This window comes from Phyllobates terribilis, unplaced genomic scaffold, assembly GCF_046119375.1.
Source record: "Phyllobates terribilis strain yellow unplaced genomic scaffold, ASM4611937v1 Scaffold_5324__1_contigs__length_52526, whole genome shotgun sequence".
Classification (NCBI taxonomy): Eukaryota; Metazoa; Chordata; class Amphibia; order Anura; family Dendrobatidae; genus Phyllobates; species Phyllobates terribilis.
Genome location: NW_027368071.1, coordinates 1 through 7267, shown reverse-complemented (window position 1 = coordinate 7267; position 7267 = coordinate 1). Strand labels below are relative to the sequence as shown.

The 7267-nt window shown below is 43.4% G+C and overlaps 1 pseudogene; it reads left to right on the top strand.

The window, feature by feature from the left end:
* The first annotated feature begins 6974 nt into the window (after positions 1-6974).
* On the top strand, positions 6975-7149 carry LOC141250068 (U2 spliceosomal RNA; annotated as a pseudogene).
* Positions 7150-7267: the final 118 nt, after the last annotated feature.

The following is a 7267-nucleotide window of genomic DNA, read 5'->3' as shown; positions in this document are numbered from 1 at the left end:
ATTATTTTTTCGTGACATATTGTACTTCATGATTGTGGAAAAATTTCTTCGATATCACTTGCGTTTATTTGTGAAAAAAACGGAAATTTGGCGAAAATTTTGAAAATTTTGCAATTTTCAAAATTTGAATTTTTAAGCCCTGAAATCAGAGCGATATGTCACACAAAAGAGTTAATAAATAACATTTCCCACATGTCTACTTTACATCAGCACAATTTTGGAACCAAAATTTTTTTTTGTTAGGGAGCTATAAGGGTTAAAAGTTGACCAGCGATTTCTCATTTTTCCAACAAAATTTACAAAACCATTTTTTTAGGGACCACATCACATTTGAAGTCACTTTGAGAGGTCTTTATGACAGAAAATACCCAAAAGTGACACCATTCTAAAAACTGCACCCCTCAAGGTGCTCAAAACCACATTCAAGAACTTTATTAACCCTTCAGGTGCTTCACAGGAATTTTTTGAATGTGGAAGAAAAAAATGAACATTTAACTTTTTTCACAAAAATGTTAATTTAGACCCAATTTTTTTTATTTTCACAGGGGTAACAAGAAAAAATGGACCCCAAAATTTGTTGTGCAATTTCCCCTGGGCACGCAGATACCCAATATTTGGGGAAAAAATACTGTTTGGGCGCACGGCAGGGCTCGGAAGGGAAGGAGCGCTATTTGACTTTTTGATTGTAAAATTTGCTTGAATAATTAGCGGACGCCATGTTGTGTTTGGAGAGCCCATGTGTGCCCAAACTTTGTAGCTCCCCCACAAGTGACCCCATTTTGGAAACTAGACCCCCCAAGGCACCTTTCTAGATGCATAGTGAGCACTTGGAACCCCCAGGTGCTTCACAAATTGATTCGTAACAATGAAAAAGTGAAAAAAAAAACACTTTTTCATTTTTATGAATCAATTTGTGAAGCACCTGAGTGTTCCAAGTGCTCACAATGCATCTAGATAGGTGCCTTGGGGGGTCTAGTTTCCAAAATGGGGTCACTTGTGGGGGAGCTCCAATGTTTGGGCACACAGCGGCTCTCCAAACGCAACATGGTGTCGCTAACAATTTGAGCCGATTTTCCGTTAAATTTGTTAGAGGACACCATGTTGCATTTAGAGAGTCCCTGTGTGCCCAAACATTGGAGCTCCCCGACAAGTGACCCCATTTTGGAAACTAGACCCCCCAAGGCACCTATCTAGATGCATAGTGAGCACTTGGAACCCCCAGGTGCTTCACAAATTGATTCGTAACAATGAAAAAGTGAAAAAAAAAACACTTTTTCATTTGTATGAATCAATTTGTGAAGCACCTGAGGGTTCCAAGTGCTCACTATGCATCTAGATAGGTGCCTTGGGTGGTCTAGTTTCCAAAATGGGGTCACTTGTGGGGGAGCTCCAATATTTGGGCACACAGCGGCTCTCTAAATGCAACATGGTGTCCGCTAACAAATTTAACGCAAAATTGGCTCAAATTGTTAGCGACACCATGTTGCATTTGGAGAGCTGCTGTGTGCCCAAACATTGGAGCTCCCCCACAAGTGACCCCATTTTGGAAACTAGACCCCCCAAGGCACCTATCTAGATGCATAGTGAGCACTTGGAACCCCCAGGTGCTTCACAAATTGATTCGTAACAATGAAAAAGTGAAAAAAAAAACACTTTTTCATTTTTATGAATCAATTTGTGAAGCACCTGGGGGTTCCAACTGCTCACTATGCATCTAGATAGGTGCCTTGGGGGGTCTAGTTTCCAAAATGGGGTCACTTGTGGGAGAGCTCCAATGTTTGGGCACACAGGGACTCTCTAAATGCAACATGGTATCCGCTAACAAATTGAATGGAAAATCGGCTCAAATTGTTAGCGGACACCACATTGCGTTTGGAGAGCTTCTCTGTGCCCAAACTTTGGAGCTCCCCCACAAGTGACCCCATTTTGGAAACTAGACCCCCCAAGGCACCTTTCTAGATGCATAGTGAGCACTTGGAACCCCCAGGTGCTTCACAAATTGATTCGTAATAATGAAAAAGTGAAAAAAAAAAAACACTTTTTCATTTTTACGAATCAATTTGTGAAGCACCTAGGGGTTCCAAGTGCTCACTATGCATCTAGATAGGTGCCTTGGGGGGTCTAGTTTCCAAAATGGGGTCACTTGTGGGGGAGCTCCAATGTTTGGGCACACAGCGGCTCTCCAAACGCAACATGGTGTCGCTAACAATTTGAGCCGATTTTCCGTTAAATTTGTTAGAGGACACCATGTTGCATTTAGAGAGTCCCTGTTTGCCCAAACATTGGAGCTCCCCGACAAGTGACCCCATTTTGGAAACTAGACCCCCCAAGGCACCTATCTAGATGCATAGTGAGCACTTGGAACCCCCAGGTGCTTCACAAATTGATTCGTAACAATGAAAAAGTGAAAAAAAAAACACTTTTTCATTTGTATGAATCAATTTGTGAAGCACCTGAGGGTTCCAAGTGCTCACTATGCATCTAGATAGGTGCCTTGGGTGGTCTAGTTTCCAAAATGGGGTCACTTGTGGGGGAGCTCCAATATTTGGGCACACAGCGGCTCTCTAAATGCAACATGGTGTCCGCTAACAAATTTAACGCAAAATTGGCTCAAATTGTTAGCGACACCATGTTGCATTTGGAGAGCTGCTGTGTGCCCAAACATTGGAGCTCCCCCACAAGTGACCCCATTTTGGAAACTAGACCCCCCAAGGCACCTATCTAGATGCATAGTGAGCACTTGGAACCCCCAGGTGCTTCACAAATTGATTCGTAACAATGAAAAAGTGAAAAAAAAAACACTTTTTCATTTTTATGAATCAATTTGTGAAGCACCTGGGGGTTCCAACTGCTCACTATGCATCTAGATAGGTGCCTTGGGGGGTCTAGTTTCCAAAATGGGGTCACTTGTGGGAGAGCTCCAATGTTTGGGCACACAGGGACTCTCTAAATGCAACATGGTATCCGCTAACAAATTGAATGGAAAATCGGCTCAAATTGTTAGCGGACACCACATTGCGTTTGGAGAGCTTCTCTGTGCCCAAACTTTGGAGCTCCCCCACAAGTGACCCCATTTTGGAAACTAGACCCCCCAAGGCACCTTTCTAGATGCATAGTGAGCACTTGGAACCCCCAGGTGCTTCACAAATTGATTCGTAATAATGAAAAAGTGAAAAAAAAAAAACACTTTTTCATTTTTACGAATCAATTTGTGAAGCACCTAGGGGTTCCAAGTGCTCACTATGCATCTAGATAGGTGCCTTGGGGGGTCTAGTTTCCAAAATGGGGTCACTTGTGGGGGAGCTCCAATGTTTGGGCACACAGGGACTCTCTAAATGCAACATGGTATCCGCTAACAAATTGAATGGAAAATCGGCTCAAATTGTTAGCGGACGCCACATTGCGTTTGGAGAGCCCCTCTGTGCCCAAACTTTGGAGCTCCCCCACAAGTGACCCCATTTTGGAAACTAGACCCCCCAAGGCACCTTTCTAGATGCATAGTGAGCACTTGGAACCCCCAGGTGCTTCACAAATTGATTCGTAATAATGAAAAAGTGAAAAAAAAAACACTTTTTAATTTTTACGAATTAATTTGTGAAGCACCTAGGGGTTCCAAGTGCTCACTATGCATCTAGATAGGTGCCTTGGGGGGTCTAGTTTCCAAAATGGGGTCACTTGTGGAGGAGCTCCAATGTTTGGGCACACAGGGACTCTCCAAATGCAACATGATATCCGCTAACAATTTGAGCCGACAATTTGTTAGCGGATATCATGTTGCATTTGGAGAGTCCCTGTGTGCCCAAACATTGGAGCTCCCCCACAAGTGACCCCATTTTGGAAACTAGACCCCCCAAGGCACCTATCTAGATTCATAGTGAGCACTTGGAACCCCAGGTTCTTCACAAATTGATTCATAAAAATGAAAAAGTGTTTTTTTTTTCACTTTTTCATTTTTACGAATCAATTTGTGAAGCACCTGGGGGTTCCAAGTGCTCACTATGCATCTAGAAAGGTGCCTTGGGGGGTCTAGTTTCCAAAATGGGGTCACTTGTGGGGGAGCTCCAAAGTTTGGGCACAGAGGGGCTCTCCAAACGCAATGTGGTGTCCGCTAACAATTTGAGCCGATTTTCCATTCAATTTGTTAGCGGATACCATGTTGCATTTAGAGAGTCCCTGTGTGCCCAAACATTGGAGCTCCCCCACAAGTGACCCCATTTTGGAAACTAGACCCCCCAAGGCACCTATCTAGATGCATAGTGAGCACTTGGAACCCCAGGTGCTTCACAAATTGATTCATAAAAATGAAAAAGTGTTTTTTTTTTCACTTTTTCATTTTTACGAATCAATTTGTGAAGCACCTGGGGGTTCCAAGTGCTCACTATGCATCTAGAAAGGTGCCTTGGGGGGTCTAGTTTCCAAAATGGGGTCACTTGTGGGGGAGCTCCAAAGTTTGGGCACAGAGGGGCTCTCCAAACGCAATGTGGTGTCCGCTAACAATTTGAGCCGATTTTCCATTCAATTTGTTAGCGGATACCATGTTGCATTTAGAGAGTCCCTGTGTGCCCAAACATTGGAGCTCCCCCACAAGTGACCCCATTTTGGAAACTAGACCCCCCAAGGCACCCATCTAGATTCATAGTGAGCACTTGGAACCCCAGGTGCTTCACAAATTGATTCATAAAAATGAAAAAGTGTTTTATTTTCACTTTTTCATTTTTACGAATCAATTTGTGAAGCACCTGGGGGTTCTAAGTGCTCACTATGCATCTAGATAGGTGCCTTGGGGGGTCTAGTTTCTAAAATGGGGTCACTTGTGGGGGAGCTCCAATGTTTGGACACACAGGGGCTCTCCAAACGCAACATGGCGTCCGCTAACAATTTGAGCCGATTTTCCATTCAATTTGTTAGCGGACACCATGTCGCGTTTGGAGAGCCCGTGATGTGCCTAAACAGTGGAGCTCCCCCACAAGTGTCCCCATTTTGGAAACTATACCCCTCAAAGATTTTATTAAGGTGTATAGTGAACATTTTGAACCCAGAGGTACGGCACATTATTTGTTTACATTAGGTCATCATATTGAATAAGTTTTCATTATTCTTGAGCGCAAGTGCTCGCTACTTGAGTTTGCTCAAGTGCTCGAGTGACATGCTCGAGTCCCTGCTCCGCATGTTTCACGGTTATTAGACACCCAAAAAAAAACATGCGGGGATCGCTCGTGCATGGCAGGCAATCCCCATAAAGTTTTTTGGCCGCGAAGCATATGGGGCAGAGACTCGAGCATGTCACTCAAATACCCACGATACTAAATGCATACCAGAGCACCCGATGCAATCTCAAGTAGCGAGCACTTGCTCTCAACACTAGTCGCCATATCGTCATCTTTTTTTCTTACTTTTGAAAAAAATCCCAACCCCAGCCCTAACCCTAGCACAACCCTAGCCCCAGCAAAACCCTAGCCCCAGCACAACCCTAGCCCCAGCACAACCCTAGCCCCAAACCCAGCCCTAACCCTAGCCCAATCCTAACTCAAGAGTTTATTTTTGACGCCGTTCCTTGTGCGGTATAAGTGATTAGACGACTTTATTCTTCGGATCGGTGTGATTACAGCAATGCCAGAATCATATGGGGTTTTTATGACTGACAGCTGTCACACACTAAAAGACGCATTTTTTGTAAAATCTAGTTTTTGCATCGCCATATTTTGAGAGCTATAATTTTTCCAGATTTTGGCAGACAGTCATGTGACGGCTCGTTTTTTGCGGGATGACTTGACGTTGTTATTGGTGCCATTTTCAGGCACGTGACATTTTTTGATCGCTTTCTATTCCGATTTTTGGGAGGCAGAATAAACAAAAACCAACAATTCAGGAATTGTTTTTTTTTTTTTTTTTTTATTCTGTTCCGCGTGTGGTAAAATTGATGAGGCAGCTTTACTCTTCGGGTCAGTACGTTTACAGCGGTACCACATTTGTATCATTTTTCTATGTTTTGGCGCTTATACACAATAAAAGCTATTTTATAGAAAAAAATATTTTTTAGTATTGCTTTATTCTGAGAGCTATAACTTTTTTATTTTTCGGCTGATGGAGCTATATGGCGGCTTGTTTTTTGCGGGACGAGATGACGTTTTCAGCGGTATTATTTTTATTTATATGCGTCTTTTTGATCGCGTGTTATTCCACTTTTTGTTTGGCGGTATGGTGATAAAGCATTGTTTTTTGCTTGTTTTTTTTTTTTTTTTTTTTACCGTGTTCACTGAAGGGGTTAACTAGTGGGACAGTTTTATAGGTCAGGTTGTTCCGGACGCGGCGATACCAAATATGTGTACTTTTATTGTTTTTTTTTTATTTTTTTTATAATAATATTTATTGATGGGTACATTATATTTTTATTTTTGGTGTATTATTTTTTTTATTTTTTTATAATATTTTTGCACATTTTTTTTTTTTTTTTTTTCCACTTTCACACAGTTTATACACTTTATTACTTTGTCCCACTCTGGGACTTTCACTTTTTTTTCTGATCGCCTGCATGGCACAGGAATGGAGCACCATCCCTATGCCATGCAAGCTGTCAGAAATGCACAGTGTGAAGATTGCTTGGAGATGCACTGCGCATGTCCAAGCAATCTTCCTGCTCTCTGGTGACCCGGATGTTGTCATGACGACATCGGGTCGTCATGGCAACACCCGGGAAGCCTTTGCAGACTGCGCTGGAAGCCGGAAGAGGAGGTGAGTATCGCCGATCACCTCCCCTTGCCCCCCCAATGCCGCGATCGACTTCGATCGACTTCGATCGCAGCATCGCGGGGGTTAATGTGCTGGGAGCGGTGCGTGACCGCTCCCTGCACATAGTACCGGGTGTCAGCTGTGACAATCAGCTGACACCCGGCGGCGATCGCGCCCGCACAGCCTGTGTGCGGGCGCGATCGCGATGACGTACTAATACGGGTCTGGCTCTTAAGTCCCAGGGCACAGACGCGTATTAGTACGTCAGATGTTATTAAGGGGTTAATATCTGATACGTCCCCTATCTGGGGACCATATATTAAATGGATTTTTAGAACAGGGAGATGGAAAAAGAGCTTGCTCTGTCCACTCCACGCATTGACCTGGTATTGCAGTATCTCCAGGACCGGTGCACCCCTTCTTTAATGCAGTTTCTAAAATCAGAAAGAATTGAATTCAATGTTTTTTGTTCATTTTGCTTGTTTGTCGGATTTTGGGATGGACTCTTTGGCTTTGCTTTTCTTCTCCTCATTGGATT